This window comes from Ambystoma mexicanum, chromosome 7q, assembly GCF_040938575.1.
Source record: "Ambystoma mexicanum isolate Mex_15411 chromosome 7q, UKY_AmexF1_1, whole genome shotgun sequence".
Classification (NCBI taxonomy): Eukaryota; Metazoa; Chordata; class Amphibia; order Caudata; family Ambystomatidae; genus Ambystoma; species Ambystoma mexicanum.
Genome location: NC_090941.1, coordinates 807,628,966 through 807,651,453, shown reverse-complemented (window position 1 = coordinate 807,651,453; position 22,488 = coordinate 807,628,966).

Sequence of the window (22,488 nt, the reverse complement as noted above, 5' to 3'; positions counted from 1 at the left end):
CACCCCCACCCATGTTCAGGTACAGAGACTGGCATGCTCTCATGTTCATAATCTGATTAGGGCTCCCCATGCGGCATTTCAACACATGCAACAACCATGTGCATCACACATCACTGGTCGCACACGCATTACCATGATGTCCCTGCACACATACATGCATACATGGGCTATGGCACACATACAGGCAAGTATCATAGAACCAGCACACCGCAACATGCCCTGTCACACACAGTAATGCATGGACACTTACCGCTCAACTCCAGACGGGCCTCCCTCTCAAGGATCTGGGCGTGGAGCGCTGGGCGTACGCGTTCCAGGACCCTCATCTGGATGGTACTCATGCGGCCCCGGCCCCCCTCCACGAGGCGCCGGGCCTTCACAAGGGTCCTGGACCTCAAGTCCTCCCAGCGCTTCTTGATCTTCAGGACGTCGCGGGTTGCCACCCCCTCCGCGTTGATGGCAACCACACAGTCGGCCCAGATCCTCTGCCGTCCTTCCTTGCTGGCGCGGGACGATCCAAAGAGGGCATCATACTGCCCCAGGACATGCTCCACCAGGACACCAACTTCGGTGACAGTGAAGCTGGTGCCCCTCTGCCCCTCTGGCCTGGGGTTGCCACTGGTGCCAGATGTGGAAGTGCCCGACATGGCAACCCCAGAGGCAGGTGTGGGTGGGCAACTGGGTCCTGGGGCTGGGCTGTGGAGCGATGTAATACCAGTCGGGAGTCTTCAGTTCCAGCAGGGGTGGACACAGCAACTGGACCCCTGCAGATGGCTGATGTGCAGGCACCAAATGGCAGGGCACGGTGGCAGCAGGCAGGCAGGCAGCAGCAGATGGCACGTGGGAGGCTGCTCGGGGCACTGGGGGGCAGTAACTCGGCCTTCTGGGCAGGAGCGTGGGCTTCCGTGTGTTTTCGCGTGGCCAGCTTGATACGGAGTGATTTGGCACGTGAAAATCCTGCACGTCAGCGTGAAATCCGAGGAAAGGCCCTTAGCGCGTAAGCGCGTCAGCACGCATACGCGATTCTATTGGACCAGAGTCCCTCAGCGCGTAAGCGCGTCTGTGACGTGACCCGCACGGGTGTTCCCCACTCAGGACGTGATGACGGGGCACACGTGGAGATACTGCACGTCAGAGTGTCATCGCGTGTAATTGGACAAAAGTGCGCGTACACGCGATTGGCCTATGTACGTGTATTTAATGGGTGCGCGGCCACTTACACACGCAAGTACGTCAGCGAACCGGTATCCCGTGGTGCGTGTGAATTTCCACACGCTATTGGACTGGCAACAGGATTCCAGGGCTGCGCGGGTCACACGCTGTATCCCGTGGTGCGTGTGAATTTCCACACGCTATTGGACTGGCAACAGGATTCCAGGGCTGCGCGGGTCACACGCTGTATCCCGTGGTGCGTGTGAATTTCCACACGCTATTGGACTGGCAACAGGATTCCAGGGCTGCGCGGGTCACACGCTGTATCCCGTGGTGCGTGTGAATTTCCACACGCTATTGGACTGGCAACAGGATTCCAGGGCTGCGCGGGTCACACGCTCGCCTAGAACACGCGCTAAGCATAAATCGCGGACTTTAACAATAACAAGCTCAGACGCCAGGATGAACATACCGTTCCTAGCAGCAGTGGCAGTGGGCTACCAAAGGAGGAGGAGGATAGTCAGGGCCAGAATATTCACACCCAGAACCAGCCTTTTCGGGATGCCTGATGACCAGGTGTATGGGAGGTACAGGTTTCCACCACACATCATACTGGACCTGGTGACTGAGTGGGAGGATGACCTCACATCACCCACCCTGTGCTCCCAAGCACTCAGCCCCCTGGAGAAGGTCCTCAATGTACTGCACTTCTTAGCCACTGGATCATTTCAGCGGACAAGTGCCATAGTGGGTGGGGTGTCACAGGCCACCCAGTCACGCTGCCTACACCAGGTCTTGAACATCATGACTGCACGCCCATCAGTCCGCAGGCACATATACCTGCCCAGAACACCTGCAGAAAGGCATGCTGCCGCCCTGGATTTTTACGCAGTGGCACGATTCCCCAAAGTGCTAGGTGCCATCGACTGCACCCATGTGGCTCTACGTCCCCCCAGGGCATCTGAGCACATCTATAGGAACCGCAAGCACTGGCATTCCATCAACGTGCAGGTAGCATGTAATGCCAAGGGAATCATCACCTCAGTATATGCCAACTATCCCGGCTCCACCCACGACAGCTTCATTTACCGAATGTCCACCCTAAGCCGGGACCTAGAAGCTGGGCGGCATGGCGATACATGGCTGCTTGGTGAGTATGTATGCCACTGCACATGCATGCATGTTGGATACTGAGCAAGGTCACAACCTCACCAATGATACCAATCCCCACCTCCACAGGGGACAGTGCCTACCCTCTCAGCCCCCACATGATGACGCCAATTCGGAACCCCACCACGCCACCCCAGGTAAGATTTAACACAGCCCACATCACAACCAGGGGCATAGTGGAGCGCACATTCGGAGTGCTGAAGTCACGCTTTCGCTCCCTTGACCGTTCTGGCGGGCAGCTGTTATACGCTCCCCCAGTAGTGTGCAGGATCATAGTGGCAGCATGTGTCCTGCACAACGTTGCAACACGCCGGGGCCTGGCCGTGGACATGGTGGTGGCCCCACATCCCCAACCACATGCACAGCCGCTGCGCATGGGAGGGGAAAGGGCACGGGGGGAGGCAGCCCGTACACAGCTAGTGGCTAATTACTTCACATAGAAATCACACCCCTGTGGAGTGCACACTGCCCTGGCACATTCCATCTGACAATCAATGATGACTCAACCTGACACTGATCCTGAATGTGTGGAGAATGAACCGGGAATTCCATGTCAGCCTGAGATTGTTCACCTGGAAGTGTCACAATGTGTGCATCCCTACCCACACAGACACCACCAATGCAGTTTTGTGAAGTTACACATTGAAGCAGCTAAAATGAATACCCACTTGCAAAATGCAACAAGAGGACAGTGCCATGTCAGCCAACCCAACCCCAGCACTGCCACACGACACACCGTGCCATGACATGCTAATTGCAGGTAAACAAAGTAATCCACACAACATGACATCACTCTCACTATGTACAGTGGCACTATTAGAAACCTGCAACACCTGAAATGCTCACAGCAATGCCGGACCAACAACATACTTGAGCACGTAGTACCATTAACATGACATCAAAAATGTAACATATTAGTAGTCTCACCACCTGGAAATGCCTGCACTCCCACCACTACCAACTGTGCAGTGTTGGCGCCATGTAGAGTTGTAGGTGCACTGCTGCCAACATGGTCCCCATCGCCAGACTAGAGGTCCTTGTGTGGACTTGAGGAAGGGACCTGCAAATTGGGAGGTAGACACAGAAGAAGAGTTACACATCAATGCAACATGCAGTGTACAACACAACAGCAATATGCACTAGGAATGTATACACAGTATTGACTACAGACTGGCCACACAGTTAATGGGAGTCCAACGTCACTGTGTAATTCACTGTCACTTGGGCACACCCTTTGCAAGCCCATGGAAACGGGAAGCAGGAGGGGTGTGTGTGACTCAAACCCAAGCATCTGAACCAAATACATTACAAGCCTGCATGTGCCCAGCCACAATGCAGCGTATGCCCACAGGAACCACGGGAGCCAACAGATCGGAGCCAACAGATCGGAGCCAACAGATCGGAGCCAACAGATCGGAGCCAACAGATCGGAGCCAACAGATCGGAGCCAACAGATCGGAGCCAACAGATCGGAGCCAACAGATCGGAGCCAACAGATCGGAGCCAACAGATCGGAGCCAACAGATCGGAGCCAACAGATCGGAGCCAACAGATCGGAGCCAACAGATCCTCCCAAAAAAATTGGGAATAAAAGAAATCAAAATAAAAATGAAAATAAGAAAAAATCAAAAATGGCCATTGATGGGCCCGGGGGGGTTGGGGAGGCCACCCAGGAGGTCCGAGGACAGGATGCACACCAGAACCCACCTGCGTGGATCCTGGGAAAATAAAACACCTCCATGGGCTCATGGCCCACACGGCTACCCTATTGTGGGAGTGTCACTGCTGTCGCTATTATCACCCTGTGCAGCTGCATCCGGAGGTGGTTGCACTATGGGAGGCAGCCCACGCAAGGCCCTAGTCTGCTCCTCCATGGCTGCAAGCATGCGGGTGTGGTAGGTCTGGTTCTGGAGGATGAGTGTGCGGAGGTCCCCATGCAACAACTCACGGGATGCCCGGACCTCCGCCCTCGTTGCCTGCATCTCAGCTGAGAGCGTACGGGTGAGACGCTCCAGCTGCTGTTCTGTCCTTTGGTGTGTGGAAGCCTCAAGCTCAACAAGAGTCGTCCTGAGGTGTAGGAGCTCCTGCCTCAGGGCTTCCCTGTGGCCCTGGGACTCAATGGAGATGGCCTCCTGCAGAGTCGCCAGTGCCGCCCGCCTGTCCCTGTTGGACCCCAACATGTCCTCCCTGTGTGACTGGCAGATGGAGTCAGTTGCCTGCTCTAGTCGCTCCATCAGCCTTTCTGGGGGGACAATGGAAGTGGCCACCCTATCCATGGCCTGAGCCATCATCTCGGATGATGCAGCCTGTTGGGTAGCCATACCGTAAATGGATTGCTCCCATGCGGTATTGCCAGGTGGCGTACGGCCACCACGTCGGCGGGCACCACACCTGTCTGGGGCAAGGCGAACTGCGCCTTGCTGTGCCGGCACTGCCTGAGGCTGCAGGACTGCATTCCCCCTCTGATCTGCTGGCCCAGGAACAGGATCAGATGTCGCGGAGTGTGACCCTGCATCCGTAACCACCAAAGGCGTAGCTGCCAACACTGACATCCCCATGGAGGGTACTGACCCTGGTGCAGGTGGGTGAGACAGAACAGAATCCCTCCCTGGAACACTCACCAGCGACGGCACGTAGGTCTCATCCGAATCAACACCTGAGTACAGCTCGGGGGAGGTGCAGCCAGAGACACCCCTTGAGAGCACGACCTGCAGCACTTGTGGGTTCTCCCCCACCACCACACCACGTCCCTCACTGGTGGTTGGTCGGCCCTGGGACACCTCCTGGGTCTGCACCATCTCCACAACCCCAGCAGTATCAGGTGCGTCTTCCCCTGCAAAGACATGAAAACAAAGTAATGGAAACAGGCATTAGCACCATGGCACACATTGAGGGCTGAGAAGCAAGAGAACCAGTACTTGATTGACATGTCCCACATGACTAAAACCCTCCCATGCATGCACCCTCACTGCGTATGAAGTGCAGGCAAACGGCACACACTGATGACACCAAGATGGAAGATGAACAAATTTTCTGCATGCTGCCTGGCAGTGGCATCACACATTGGCCTGTGATTGGCAGGTGAAACACACATGCCATCACACAGATGGCATGTACCATTGCTATTGAGTGAAGATGGAGAGGAGGGCAGCACCTATTCATTCAGTCCAGTTCCCGCATGTAATAGCTTTTCTGATTCTGACAGGTCAGATTTTTCACCTGGAGCTGCCAGTCTGTAATGGTCAAATTGCACAGGGACATGTGTGTACAAATGATATCCAGGTAACAAAGACACTCCCCTTTACCATACCCATGTCAGACATGTGACTAGTGGACAGCGACATGCCTAGTGAAAGTGGTGGAATGCAAACAAACTGACTGAATGAACAGTGAAAAATAAGCAAATCTGTTGTGTCAAGGTGACACTTCAAGGGCAACTGGCGTGCAGTTGTGCTAGATGTCTACTGTTGGCAGAAGGGATACTGCTATGGCCAAATGCAGCTGCGCAGGAAGTATTGCATGAAGCACATGGCTGACCCATACGACTGAGGCGCACACACTCTCTCCTGGCACCCAAACAGAAGCCCTCACACACACACCATGCACATGTATGACACACACATGCATGTGCACTCACCGGACAATGCCTCGTAATCAGCCAGATCTCCCACGCCTTGGATCTGTTCCTCCGTGACGTAGGTCCCAGCGACTGACTCATGTGGAGTGAGTTCCATGTCTACTACTGGAGACCCACCTCCAGTCACTAGAGTTGCGGCATGACTTGAGGCCAGCTTACTCTTTGCCCTGCGCTTTAGGTCATTCCAGCGCTTATAGCAATCATTGGCTGTGCGCCTCACGATTCCAAGGGCACTTACGATGTCCGCAACGGTCTGCCAGTGTGCCTGGCGTTGTGCAGGTGTGGTCTTGGATCCTGCAACAATGACCATCTCGTTGTCATGTCCGGACACATACTCGACAAGTGCATTCAGTTCGTCATCCGTGAAGCTGGGCTTCCTGGACGGGCCGGACTGTGTAGCCGTGTCTGGGGCATCAGCCTGTGCCGGACGAGCACTCTTCCTCTTCCGCTTGGAAGGTGGTGGTGATCCTGAGTGTCCTGCGCCGCTCTGGACACTAGGGGCAGGAGCCCTGGTGGACTCTGTATCAGGAGTGTGGGATTGCACACTCAGCATGGGAGTTGGTGCAGGCATTGGCTCGAGTGTGATGGTGTCAGGGGGAATGTCAGCAGCATGGACTAGGACCGACACTGTCCTGGCTGGGTGTGTGAGGGCTGGGGTGGATGGAGCCGCAGCTGCCCCTGCAGCCACTCCGCCCTGCCTCCTTGGTGCAGTAGATGACCTTGCAGCCCCAGATCCACGTGGCATGATGGCATCAACGTGCACCAGCGCACGTGTCGTAGCCCTGCTGACCTGGAAGTCAGCCATGGAGTCAGCCAGGTCTGGTGCCACAATGGGCTGGTCCAACAAGGGCTGAGCATGGATGGTGTCAGCCACTTCAGCCTCAACGGGAGGGGGGGAGGGGGGGGAGGGGGGGGGGGATGATGGGTGCCCTTGACTGGTCCTCCACACATGGGGGGTCAGGCTCACCCTGCAAGTTACGACCACGTCCCCTACCGGATCCACCACGGCCACCACTTGTGGCTCTTCCACCTTTGCCACCCTTACGGAATCCTCGCCTCCCAGCCATGGCACTGATGTTAATGTGCGCATGGGAGTGGCTGTAGACAATTGTCCTGGGCAATTGGGGGTCAAAGGGGTTGGGTACCAGATGGTAATTGTACCCTAGTGCTCTAGCACGGCTGATTGTAACCCCTGGGGAAAGATGACGGGTCACGCAACGCACAGGAGGCCCAAAAAAGGGAGATGACGTGCACGCAACCCCTCCTAGACCACGTGTGCAGAAAGTAAAACCTGCACTACGCTGTGGCACCCAGTAACACAAGAATGAACGTATGCGTGTCACACGCAGCCTAGAATGACCTCTGAAGGGGTAGGCAACACACGGGGCAAGCACAGAAGTTGGATACGTGCGTGACTCACCGTCTGCCAGGTAAAAGAGCGTGAAGAATTAGCGCGTTTGGCTGGCTAAACCCCCGCCAAAAGAAGATGTGTGCGCTGTCTGAGAAGACAGGACAACAGTAGAAGGGGACACTGTTTGAGGGAACAGGCCCAGGTAAACCAGTAAAAGAGAAAAAAGAGAAAAAGCTGTCAGAGGTAACAGGGAATACGAACTGGAAACGCCGTGAAGTAAATCGCGTGTGAAACGACAAGAAGTACAGATTTCACCCACTCGCTCTCCACGAAAAGCACGTACAAGGAAATGGTGTTCTACATGTACCTTATATACAGGCCCACACGTACAGCGTCACTTACGCGGCGTGTACGTTCACCAATCACACGCTTTGTCAGTCCTGCGTGTAGATCCATTTTCACCAATCACACGCTTTGTCACTTCTACGTGTACATCCATTTTCACCAATCACACGCTTTGACACTGGGACGTGTCACGCAACAATTTCCTGCACGTGCAGGTGACTATAGGCGCGCATATGCTGTTGACGGGTTTACGCGCTAAGGCCCTTTGCTGACGTGTGGGATTTCAATACCTATCAGGCTGTCCACGCGTTCACACACGAGAGACTACGCTCCTGGCCAGGAGGCGAAATTACTGCCCCCCAGAGCCCTGAGCACGCTCCCACCTGCCATCTGCTGCTGCCTGACTGCCTGCTGGCCACGTGCCCCACAGTGCTGGTGGGTGGGGGTGTTGGGAGACATGGGTGGGGGCCTGGTGGAGGGTGCCCCTGCACTGGTGGGGGTGGTGGGAGACATGGGTGGGGGCTTGGTGGAGAGTGCCCCTGGTGGCGGGGGGTGGTGGGAGACATGGGTGGGGGCCTGGTGGAGGCTGCCCCTGGTGGCGGGAGGGTGGGGGTGGTGGGAGACATGAGTGGGGGCCTGGTGGAGGCTGCCCCTGCACTGCTGGGGGGGTGGGGGTGCAGGGGGACATGAGCAGGTGTGCAGGGTAGTCCCCTGTTTTGTAGACTGCCTGCAGGGGCCGTGGAGGGTGTACAGGGAACACCTGTGAGGACCCACCCAGCCTAATCGCGTGTGATGATTCCCACGCACCCCTGTAATACACGTACCCTGGCTAATCGCGTGTATAACTTCCCGCGTACCCCTGTAATACACTTACCCTGGCCAATCGCGTGTTAAACTTCCCGCGTACCCCTGTAATACACGTACCCTGGCTAATTGCGTGTTGAACTTCCCGCGTACCCCTGTAATACACTTACCCTGGCTAATCGCGTGTTAAACTTCCCGCGTACCCCTGTAATACACTTACCCTGGCTAATCGCGTGTTGAACTTCCCGCGTACCCCTGTAATACACGTACCCTGGCCAATCGCGTGTTGAACTTCCCGCGTACCCCTGTAATACACGTACCCTGGCTAATCGCGTGTTGAACTTCCCGCGTACCCCTGTAATACACTTACCCTGGCCAATCGCGTGTTGAACTTCCCGCGTACCCCTGTAATACACGTACCCTGGCTAATCGCGTGTTGAACTTCCCGCGTACCCCTGTAATACACTTACCCTGGTCAATCGCGTGTTAAACTTCCAGCGTACCCCTGTAATACACGTACCCTGGCTAATCGCGTGTTGAACTTCCCGCGTACCCCTGTAATACACTTACCCTGGCTAATCGCGTGTTGAACTTCCCGCGTACCCCTGTAATACACGTACCCTGGCCAATCGCGTGTTGAACTTCCCGCGTACCCCTGTAATACACGTACCCTGGCTAATCGCGTGTTGAACTTCCCGCGTACCCCTGTAATACACGTACCCTGGCCAATCGCGTGTTGAACTTCCCGCGTACCCCTGTAATACACGTACCCTGGCTAATCGCGTGTTGAACTTCCCGCGTACCCCTGTAATACACTTACCCTGGCCAATCGCGTGTTAAACTTCCCGCGTACCCCTGTAATACACGTACCCTGGCCAATCGCGTGTTGAACTTCCCGCGTACCCCTGTAATACACGTACCCTGGCTAATCGCGTGTTGAACTTCCCGCGTACCCCTGTAATACACTTACCCTGGTCAATCGCGTGTTAAACTTCCAGCGTACCCCTGTAATACACGTACCCTGGCTAATCGCGTGTTGAACTTCCCGCGTACCCCTGTAATACACTTACCCTGGATAATCGCGTGTTAAACTTCCCGCGTACCCCTGTAATACACTTACCCTGGCTAATCGCGTGTTAAACTTCCCGCGTACCCCTGTAATACACTTACCCTGGCTAATCGCGTGTTGGACTTCCCGCGTACCCCTGTGATACACGTACTCTGGCTAATCGCGTGTTGAACTTCCCGCGTACCCCTGTAATACACTTACCCTGGCTAATCGCGTGTTAAACTTCCCGCGTACCCCTGTAATACACGTACCCTGGCTAATCGCGTGTATGACTTCACGTGTACCCCTGATATGCACGTTTCCCGCTTTGCGTTCCTTGTTTGGCAGCCCTGTAACTGGTCCAGGGTTAGCGCAGCCCTTTGCGATGATTTAGCGATTTTGATGGCTTTTCCTTGCGCAAGGGCGTTCTTGGGGGCGTTACTGGCGCTGCTGCAGGGTCGCTGCGATACTCTGCGCCACGGCTGGTTTGGGAGCATGAAATCCATGAATACGCTGTGCGCGGAAATCGGTTTTAGCGCACGTGCCTGGCGCAGTCAATCGCACGCGGACACTCTGCGCCAGCCGCTTGCGACACTTTTCAGCGAAATTCTATGAATTACCCTGTCTATGTGTTGTCAGGATTGTTTGTTGCGTTTCTATGAAGGACTAACATTTGCAAACACAATTGGTCTGTACTGTGTAAGTAAATGTTGCTAACAATTGGTGGCAATTGAAATAGAATATTAATTGCTACATTTGCATAGCAACTTACACCAGTTACATTTGAAAATTTGAATGGACCGATAGTTCTGTGTCCAAGTGATTTTTTTCGGAGTTTGTGTTCCTTCTTTGAAGAAGTACCTGATTTACTTTCACTAATAGGTTCTTCTTTGGTTGTGGTAATTGATGAAGTATTAGCTTCTTTTACTCTTTTTGAAGGATTTGCAGTCAGATCCTGTTGCATTTCTGTTTGAATTAGTTTTCTTTTACAACATTTTCCTTTTTGTGGAACAGGATATGATTTCAGACGGGGTGGTGTACAGTGAACGTAGTCTATTGTATTCTTAAATGCAAGGAATATCAGCGTTCACTTTACTTGCATCGAAGTTGATTAGAAATAGACCGTCAAGTGCACGTAAGCGTGATAGTGCTACGTAGCTCGTGCCTTCTTTAAAGACTGTGTTTCCAATATTTATGAATGCTTTGTCTAGGGTAAGACCTTGGGATTTATGAATAGTGACTGCATATGCAAGAGTTAGAGAAAATTGTTCTCTACGTACATACATGTCTTTGAGGTGAAGGAATTGAGCTGTTGAGTGGCCTATCCTTTACTTCTGAAAGTTTGTCACAGAGAATATTGACAAACTGAATGTTGTTGTCACGTGGGAATGTTTGAAAGCCAACAACTGTACCCAGTGCCCCATTAACTAGTCCTTGCTCCACGTCAAGGTTACGTTTAAGCATTACTCTACAATTTAAGGATAATTTAAATATTTTTCCCAACCCAGGCGTGTTGGAGATTGAATTTTCTAAGGTATTTAGTCTTGTTGTGGCTTGCTGACACATGGGTAGTGTCATACTATGTACGTCCAGTTTGTCTGGGGAGCAAATTTCAATTATTGGTTGCATTTCTTTTTTTAACATTGTTTCATTGAATTTGGAACAGCTTGCAAGAGTTGGTATTAAGGCCATACAATTGACATTTTTGTGTGCTAATTGTTCCATAATATCAGTAGCACATGCGTTATCACCATAAAGTGCATGGATGTGCCAGGTTTTCAATATTGCTTGTGCTTCTTGAGATAGTACACCAACTCTAATACTTTTTAAAATGTTGGCGTAAGTGAGGTCTGCAGATTGACACATGTTTTCTGTTAATTCTATGTATTGGAAATGTTGCCAAAGGTTGACATTTCGTATACTGCCAACAGTTTTACGGCAGAGTTTGTGTCCTAAGGTTTTAAAAATAGGTTCATCTTTCACTGGTGTCAATTGTAGAAGATCTCCAAAAACAATGTGTTTTCCTGCAAAGAGTTCTTCTTAGTTTATTTTAAGTACTTCTTGCAATCTGAGGTGAATCAAAGCCAACATTAGGTTGGAGACCATGCTCTCTTCATCTATTAGTAGCATTTTCATTTGCTTTAATATTCTGCGTAGTTCCATTGCAGCTTCTGTAGAAAGTTTGTAATAGTCTAATTTGTTTTGGTGTTCTACTGGAAGGAGTAGTAATCGGTGTAAAGTGATACCGCCTATGTTGTAGGCAGCTAAACCTGTGGGGGCAGTTACAACAGCTGACAGTTTGTTGTTTATCAATTGTTGAAGGAACTTGCTGATGATTTTGATTAAGAATGTTTTGCCTGAACCAGCTTCACCACTGACGTACAGCAGTATAGATTTGTAATTTTGGCAGGTACATTCTTTATTTTCGTGTTGTACACCATGTGCAATCTCTTTTGTTACTTCTTCAAAAATGGTGTGCATGTCTTTGTTAAGTTTTGATTGTAGTATACTTAAGTCTTCTGTATCTTCTTCAAAGTGACACATGGTGTTTTCTACTTCAGTCATAGCTAATTCTGCCTCATTTGGTATTAGTGGCTGACACAGTGGTTCTTGGCTTTTTGTTAGAGAAGGTTGACTACTGTCGGGAGTGTCCTTATCTAGTTGGGCCTGGAGTTCTTCTTCGTGTTGCTGTTCATTGTGCAACATTGTTTTGTACTGTGTAAAGTTTGAATCGGCTATAGTGCTTTCATTTGCTTTGCTTCATAGTAGTCATAGTTATCTAGTATCTCTTCTTCTTTTCTCTATGGTTTAAAAAGTTGTAGCAGGGACATGTAATATAGTTCTTTCTGTTGAGGAGTTTTTAATGACAATTTGACATGATTAATTAAGCTTTGTTTGGTAAGTTTCACTAAGCTGCCTTCACAATCTGTCACTCTATATCTACCTTTTTTTCATCGGGTTTTATATTATTTTTGTATGCAAAGTTTTGGGCTATGTGGTATAGACACATGGTTTGCAAAATGGTACTCCTGTCCGGGTAGTATGTGTCTAGTAAATTGTTTTTCAAAATGTCTTGGCTGTTGGGATCATTTTTGGCTATTGTTTCTATGTCCTCATATGATTTGAGAACTCTTTTTTCTAGATTTAGCAGGACCAAGACTTAGCCATACTATGTTTTCAGATTTTCCATACAAAGCAGTACCAGTTAAACGATCTGCAGCTTTGTAGACACCACATTCTCTATGAGAGAGCATTTTTATGCCTAGCCTGTACAATTTCTGAGATAGTGTTTCGTCTGATGATAGGTCATTCCAGAGGTCTTGAAGCTCTGTTTTTTTCTGCTTTTGTTAAGTAGGCTGTAACATATCATGCAACTGCAGTGGAATTGTCTGCAATGTACTGCACATCTATGTTCGCATTCCATAAGAGGGCAATGATTGCATTGTAATCATTGATATATTTTGATTCTTCTGTTTTTTTATGTAATACTTGTTCTTAGGTGATTTACCTTTAACACTATGTCGAAACGAAGACATGAAGTTGTTCACTTCACCTGTTTCTGTAACTGGTCTAGGGAAACCAAAGCAAAAAACAACAGATAATGTCCCCACAGGGTATAAAGTAATGGTGATGGGGTATACCCGTTACTGATGCTCACCTCGTTTTCTCTGACCTCAAAGAATGGGCAATTTTTGCACAGAACTATTCCAAACAAGGATTACCACAGTCTGGATATATATTACTTCTTAATTCCAGATGGTATCCTGGCAAGATTTGCACAAAACTATTTCAGAGAAGGATCACTCCTGTCTGGGTATGCTACTCTCTAATTCCAGACTGTGTCCTCATTTTCTCTATATATGTACTTTAACATCTTGTTTGCATGTAAACATGTCATTTATGTTATCAAAGGATCATGGCTTTAATTTTGTCACTTGACTAGATGTGAAATCTAACCATAAACTAAACGATATTTCTCGTTATTTAATGAAAAACATAAAACAATCTTTTGTACATGAGCCTCAATAACTTTTTACAAAGTTTTCTTAAGATGGGCTCAACTTTACATACATAACATATTACAGTCAAATTGGCAGCATCTGAATGAATCATGCACCATAGAAAACAATAATAATTTGAAAACAAATGAAACAGAAAAATGAGAACTAAAAAGTTCGAAAAAACAAACAAATGAAAGAAGAAAAACTTTCCATTTGAACAAGAAGTCTGAGTATCACAGGACTTACATTCTTCTTCTATGTCAAAAAGATGTAAACATATATACAGATAGCCAATATGCATTTGGGGTGGTTCATAATTTTGGCCGATTATGGGCTGAGAGAGGATTCTTGACCTCACATGGAACTAAAATTCCACATGGCGCTCTAATAGTCCGGTTGCTATCAGCTCTTGCACTTCCTACATAACTAGCAATAATAAAGTGCACCACACATCAGAAAGTGATGGACGATGTCGGAAAAGGAAACGCTTTTGCTGACAGAATAGCCAAACAGACTGCTATTGATCTGCACTCAAAAATGTATATGCTCGATTCAGAAAGATGGGTTACTGATACTTGTATGATGGACGAAGGGGTTAGCAGTGTAAAAGAAATTCAGGCTGAAGCTACTCCAGAAGAATCAAACAGTGGGTTGAGGGTCCAGCTGGTCGAGAGGATGAGGGTTGTTGGGTGGATAATGAGAAGCAAAGATGGATGCTACCCAATGCCTATGTCACTGCTATGGTCACCATGGCTCATTGCCCAACACACATATGTGCAAAGACAGGGCTCTTCCCCTGTGAGATTGTCATTGGAAGACTAGCCAAGGTATGGAATGCACTGAGGCCCAAACAGTTGAAATATATTGAGTATCCACTTTTGATTGTTTATTGTGACCAGTTGACTCAAAACTTGCATTTTATTCACCAACAGGTACGAGCAGCCCTCCCTGTAAAATACGAAGGTCCAGGTCACCGACTCCGCCCTGGTCAGTGGGTCTTGGTGAAATATTCCGAGAGACCTGAAAGAAACACTGGATCCACGTGACACATGTGAAGAGGATTTATTTTCCTGTGCCCTATGACGAAGGAGAGGAGAAGGGAATTGATGATCCTGATGCTCATTACCAGACTGCTTTGAGCGACACTGAGGGTGCCATGAAAATTCTTCCTGAGCCGTGAGGCCTGGGGAGATTGATTCTTCTTCTTCGAAAGTCCTTCCTGAGCCTGTGGGGCCTGGGGAGATTGCTTCTTCTTCTTCAATTTCTTCTTCGCTGTCTATCGATCTTGTTTCTGCTCCTCCATCTTCTTCAGGAAACGATGATGCTTTCTTCACTGACCATTCTGTACCTGGAGTTTTAAGGTACAATTTGCGACCACGGAACAGATTTAGATGTAGGGCCTACTGACATTCCACTAATGTAAATAGAATAGGAAACTGCAGCTAGGATTCTGTACCCACAGGAAACCCACAAGAAAACAACATTAAACCAGTCCCTCGCAATTCCTCTGCTGCATACAATAAGAGGCAGGGACCAGCAAAGTTACCTTCAATCAAGATAGGCCACATGCTCAAGTGCCACCCACGGATGAACTAAATGAGCCTAACAGTGAGGCTTCTTAACGGACACTGAGAAACTATGCCTGTGTTTTGGGCCACTCGTACTAATAAGGATACTGATCGGTTTGCTGATAATGAGTCTGCCCGTCAAGGGCCATGGTCCACTAGGACCAAATGGATACTGATCACATTAAAAGCTTGTATTTTAATTACATTGACACTCGTATTTTGGTATCTGGAGAGTGCACATCCGCTTGATATTTTATTGCCAACGGCAAGTGTCCCCACTATGTGTCCACCATATGTGCATTTGCACACTCTTCGTCCTCGGGACACCCAACATAGAGGGGGATATCACAACAATACCCTCTTGATGATCATGAATGCCACACATGCCATTCTAATTAAGACCAATTGTTGGATATGTTCACATCTGCCACAACATGGGGAAAAAGGATTGAGCTGGTATATACATCCTCTCCCTCTAACTACTGCTTGTTATGCTTCACTTAGGGCATTATTCTTTGGCAGGTGGAACAATAGTGTCACTGGGAATTTTGATGGCACTAATCTCAACGAGTTTGAAAAACGAGTTTTAGCACCTTTAGGATGTTCTCTGTTTGCAAATAGGAGCAAGCTAAACGTTGCTTCTATTAGGCCTTCTGATAGACTCTCCAGACCTTTCCATTTATGATTACCTTTAAAATGGCTCCTGTAGGTAATAGGGATGCAATGCCTCCTTCCTATACTATTAGCCATCGTCCACACTCTGTTCCATTTTGCATACAAAGAGAGCGATTCAGAATATTTTGATGATGATTTGTGGTTTTCGGATGATGCTAATGTTTGAGTAATGCACTTGGCTTAGGCCAAAAGGAGGGTTTGTAAATACTGCCTGATAGTAAACGATTGGCCTAAGCACATTCGCATCACACTATAAATTGCATTGAATGGACCTGAAACAGGCTGTCTACGCCGCCATTTTGAGTTATCCGCCATTTTTATCACCTCTTGCTTTCTGTCCCATGTTTAGAATTGTGTTTTTGGCTCCAGCAGAGCAAAATTAACTTAGTACTGTTTCAATGTGTCAACGTAGATAAAAATGTTGAAGCTGCTAAAGTGGATTGTTTCTCCTACACTGAGAAACCTTGAAGTTAAACAAAAGCCGTACTAATCAGTAATTTAGATACCATCTGTTCCAACAGTGCCTTCTCCGTTCAAACAGCAAAGTAAAATCACAAATAGTTGAACATGCGTTTCTGCTGAAATCTTTGTTTTCGCTCCTTGAAACTAACCTCACTTTAAACTCAAGAACAAATGATAGCCAAATATAAGTGACTAAAATAAAGAATGTTACCTTTGTGTTTTATGTATGGAAAACATGTGAAATATTTAAGGGAAAACCACAGACTATTCAAAGATGTTTAAGCATGACTTAGTTATGTGGATAGGCCATGAACCCTAGGTAAATGTGTGACATGAAGAGGGGCTGGACGATGTATCTGGGATTGTGGAAAATCTGTATACATTTTCGTGTATTTGAAATGTCCAGCACTCTCTGCACACATTGCAGGGTGTTGAGAGCCAGACAGCTGCCTGTTAATCAATGTACATGGTACCTTTGGACTTGTGACTGGAATACTTCTATTATGTGGTATTACGCCTCGATATTCTTTAATCTTTCACATGCACTGGTGTACCAGAAGATGAATCATGACAATCACAAACTTCCCCTGGTCACTAACTCATGCACTGGTGTATAGATTGGCATAGCAAGCTCTAAAGGAACCACTATGTCACTTTCATCCCTGCAAAGTGTGCCATATTCCGATTACATTTCAGCAACATATCTCTCTTCCTTGCCCCTTTTCACAATCCATGCCAACAAATGACTTGCCTTGTTCGCAAACCCCACCACTACTTGGTTAGCTTAAATGTCTGAAAGTTATCAAGGGATAATGATTTTTATATTCATTGGGCTCTTACAAGTTGCCAGTGGACAACTTTGTCCTGAGTACATAAGAATATACTTCCCAGCTGTGGAATAGTTAGTTCCACTTAGCTTTATTTCCATGGACCTTCCTTTATTCTTTTTGGCCAGCAGTGCCATGGCCTTTCTTTTCAGGACCATTTTCCATGCTTCCCAGAAAATACATGCATCACCCAACGAGCATAAGTATTATCTAAAATAATGGTTAGTTGCAACCTTCAGCTCTCCCCGCACTTGTGGTGCACCTAAATGGCCTTCACTGAGCTGCCATATACACATTGGGTGGGAACCTACTAATTCCAACATGTCCACCAAGGGGGAGTGATCCAACCACCCGCTTGGGTAAACACAATTTTCCTTACCGTTTGGCTATCTGCCTGAGGGACAACCATGTAGACAATACAGAACAGTGTGATCTACCCCAGAGTAAAAGCAAAACAATCATTATCTCAATGCACTGTCCTCCACGCATCCACCAACCGCACTATGTGGTCCCACCTCTGTAACTTCACTGGGGACAGTACCTTCCTCTGGAGAACAAATATCCTACTCTAGCAAGGTCTAGAGCATAATTGAAACCCTCTGCAATCCTGGTCAATCCTGCTTCTGTCTTCAATAAAATCCAGCTCAGCTCTGCCATGAATTCTTGTGAAACTGCCGCATATGCATACACATACACATTAATCAGAGTGATCTTTTCCAGCCCCAGTTGTCTAGTGAATGTCTCACCCTGATATCACACTGGGAGAAGATGCTCACCCATGGCAGGGACTTCTTAATTAAGACCCCCCCACCACCTCAGGAACCACTTACAAAAAAAACGAAAACACTTTATTACATTGATTCCTTACTATTAAGGAGCACGCTGTGCTGGCTAAGTTGGTTTCCTGTAATACAATAAAGTGTGGTCCTGGCTTCCAAACATGATGGAAGAGTGCTGCATGTTTGATTTTGTCACACAACCCATTAACGTTCCAGGTAAAACATTAATACTTGTCTCATTCATATCGAAGAATCCCCACTGAATCCAGGGCCCTTTTCAAATGAGATCTGGGTGTGCGAAATCTAATCATGTACTGTAGTTGCCAACATTGCATTAGTGTTCTGAAAACTGACAAACATTGCCAATCTGCCTGATACCCTCTGCCCCACACTTCATTGTCATGAGAAGCACCTGTCACCAGGGACATCATTTTTGGGTTGCCAGGGGTTGCAGGTTCGACCCCTGAGGTCTCCTTTGCTACCCCTGTGGTCTCCCTGGCTACCACTTATTTTGAAATATAAGCTCATGGGCTGTGGCCAGCACCATGTGGCTCTTTATTTGTGGAGTGCTAGCTTTCTTCTTCAGGCCTCTAAAAATAAACATGGGCTTCCGAAAGTGTAACACTTTGAGCAGTGACCCTATTTAAGAAAGAATAGGAATAACAAATAATTTGTCTTTCTGGAATTCTATACAATAATTTCTTGACCCATTAAAAGTTTATTTCAAGCAAAATTAAGGGGGTGAGTCACTGGTTGAGTCTGTTCTTAAACACCCCAACTCAGCCTTTAAACCTTCTGAGGTCGATTAATGAGTGCCAACACAGGTTGGGTGATAGTGTATGTATATTTGTTCTATATAAAGCGCTTAAGTGTAAATGCTATATAATAACACATCAGTATCATTTGGCCTTGGACCTCTGCTTGCATTCACAGTAATTTGGTAATATGGGCCTATGTACACTGATATTAACGATACACATGATGATCCATTCTTGTATGAAATGTATATCACATTATAGTGATATGGTAACTATATATTTCGTAGTGTACTTAGGAACAATGTTATGTGATGCCACCTCCTGTTTTGTCAAAGGGTGAAAGGTCATGTTACATCGCTTCCTGTGATGTCATTTCAGGGTGTGGGTCAAATTACATCACTTCCTGTGAGGCCATCAGAGGTCAAAGGTTGTGTGATGTCACTTGCACTACCCTTGGATTTTTGGTGAAATGACATCCCTGCCTGTCGCCTAATATTGCAATCAATCAACACCCACTCACTCCAACATGGCTAACAAATGACCCCCTACCCCATTACAGACATACACCAATAATTGTACAGCATTTATTTTTTACCCATACAGTATCTTTTAAACCTTCAACCGCTTTATTTCCCATCCTTATCTCAGGGGGAAAGTTGGACCTCCCTTCCAGTCATTGATCATGACATAGAATCATCCTCCACTATTGCTTTCTGAGGTTTCAGGGGCCCAGTCGTCTTCTGGCATCTGATGCTCTAATCTTCCCCTTTCTCGTGTACTATCTCCACCTCTTCGCTCCTGTGGGCCTGCCCCCTCTCATCCCTCTCCCTCAGCTTCACTCAACAGCTACTCCTAGACTAGTATTTGACCAATCTCTGGTATTAAGCGCATTTTAGAAGAACAATTATATTTAGAATAATTCTGTGTTTGGTAGTGAATACGGCAGTAATTGTGCAACACAGAATTACTGTTACTTCCAATGTGCCTGGCGGAATTACCACCAAATTACAAACCCATGGCCATGCACCAATCAGCCTGGCAGTAACAGCAAGTCTGTCAGGGGGAATTACCACTACATGACCTTACATAGTGTCAATCTCTGGAAGAGTTACTGTAAACGCTAACTGTAGATGGAGGAATTACCAAAAGGTAATTCCTCCAAAAATGTGCAGAATTTTTGCCAGGTGGAAATAGCGTCATTCCATAAACGAGAAGACCAGTGGCAGCCATCTTTGAAAACTCAGTCTATCCAATATCACAACATTCCTGTTGCCATTTTTGCCCATAAGTACTGTCAACTACGCCAAGGTATAAAGGCAAAAGAAGGGCATAGGTACCAATGGTAAAATATGCATATGCAGCATGTGAACTCTCCCCACTCCTATTGACCCTTGGTCAACATCCTCCAGTATGCATGAGTGCCATGCTCGGCCATATACCAGTCACTATCATGACTGAATGCATGCCATTCATCCCCAAACAAGCACACATGCCACTAGACACTCTTCCACCCATCCCTGAGCTCAAGCTGCCTACAACGGCCCAGCTGAAATTGTGACCAATCTCCTGGCCGTCCCCGGCCCCTCCTCAACTGCTCAACCTCTCCAGTGTACTAGCATCAGGATGTAGATCTAGGGACTGATGATGATCCCATTGTATTTGTGGGGGCCGGTGGTCAGGTACCTATATGACACCTCTTCTGTTCACACACCTGCAGGCCATGAGGAATACCATCCAGGGTGCCTCCGTATGGATGGCTAGAGTGGTAGACAGTGTTGGCACTTCACAAATATGACGTTGCCAAATGTGGTGGTGGGCATCATCAGGGGCATGGGCAATGCTGAAGGCACTGCTCTTGGCAGTGCAGCACATCCGGTGGCTGGATTCTGCAAGATATTCTTCTGCATCCCCACTGAAAAGTCACTGCCAGAGAGAGCCTGTCATTAGTCCTAACACTTAGCCACACGTTCAATAGCAGAGCAACCTGCCCCCGGAAAATAATCACGCAAATAGGTCTTTCACTACTCAAAACATCATGATGGGGATGAAGGTGGAGGGAGAGCAAGCCTTTTGGAGATGAGGATGGAGGAAGGGCAAGGGTTTTGTGGATGACGGTGGAGAGCGGGCAAGGGTGCTGGGGATGAGGCCCGAGGGAGGGCAAGAGTGTTGGGGATGGGGGGGGGGGGATGAGGGTGGAGGTGAGCACAAGGATATTGGGGATAATGGTGGAGGGAGGGCAAGGTTGTTGGATATGATAATCGAGGGAGGGCAATGGTGTTGTATAGTTAGGCAATATAAGGCAAGCATTATCCCATGTATGGTGTAAGAAAGATACAATCTGATGTTATATACTTGGGATTGGCTGTCAACTGTCGAAGGTAAACTGTAGAAGCCAGTGTTAAATTTACTGGCATCTTTCCCAACGTCTGCTATGCAACAAAAGTTGGGTTTCCTTCCATGGGTAGCTACAATGGAAGATGCTTCAGAACCTTTTTAAGATTATGTACTCTGAACGGAATAACATATATTGGGAATAAAGACCTATGTATTTGTAGAAGAGAATAATGGAATTGAACAACTAGATGAAATATTTCTTTCACTCTGCAACATCTGATGAATAGATCTGTGGGACTTCGTAAGCTAATGTTTTGTTCCGTCTCTGCATAGATTTTTCAGTGAGTCCAATAAAAGGTATCAAAATCGGCAACTTGTGTGAATTTCAAACTGGACTAACTTTATCTAACTTTTCTTTGCACTATATTTACTATGAAATTTTGAAAGGTTTTATGTAAAGCGAAGCACGCACAATTAAATAAATAAATAACATAGACAATAAAGGCACATGTAACCATGAATTGAGGAGAGCAAAGCCATTATTGAGTGAGAGTCGGACATTTTCTTTGGTGAGCACATACATTCATGTGCAGAAGGTGTTACCACATGTGTTACGGAGATTTTTCTGCAATCCTCTGGTAAAGGGGGTGAAAGCATCTATCCTTAGGGTATGTATGTGTTTCACCCTAAAGACAGAACAAACTCTCTAAGTTGGTAGATATGGCAGTGCAGTCAGGCTTCACCTACGGGAGGAAAGAATGCTGTTAGATCGGTAAAGTTGGTTTACCAATAGCCACTCCAATTGGTTACTCTACAGAGATATACTGAACAATGTATACTGTTTAATAAAGGGTTGCATATGTCTAGAGGGAGACACAGGGTTATCATTTCACAACAGGATCCAGAGGGCCACTGAAAAAATAGAATCGGCTTAGACTTAGAGTATCAGACCTATTGATCTCAGTACACTCCTGGAAACAGTTTAGACACAGTAACCACAGGTATGCATAGTATCCTTGTACATTTCAGAAGGCCGCAGTGTAATGCATTGATTTTAAAGGCCAGTAGAGAGCCGGAAATACCAGTTAATATGTGAATGTTGCTCTATTTGTTTTTATCTATTGTACATTTTGGAAGATCTATTTGCATTTTTAGAAACTTGAGAAAGACCTTTGCGATCGAAACACCTCAGCTCACACTTCATTCAACCGGTTGTCACTAATAAATGTGTTTGGATTAAAATGTAACCAGCGCTGACAACATTATTAGCTAAAACAAGATCGATGTGCATGTTTGAAGCAACCACTTTCCAGCAATCAGAACTATTTCGGTCACCTACTAATACTAACAAGCAGAATTCCAGAGCCAAGCTTTTAGCACTTTCGAAATTTAAAATACTCTGGTGTCACACGAATTTCAACTGGAAGAGCATGCCAGTATTTTAACACAGCCACTGAAAAAGACTGGTTCTAACTTAAATTTAGGGACTTCAAGATGAAGTCAGTGCCGGCTAGGGAGAGCTGAAGAGCTGCCAAAGACCCCCAATTTATCAGAAAGCTACCACAGTGTCTGAAAAT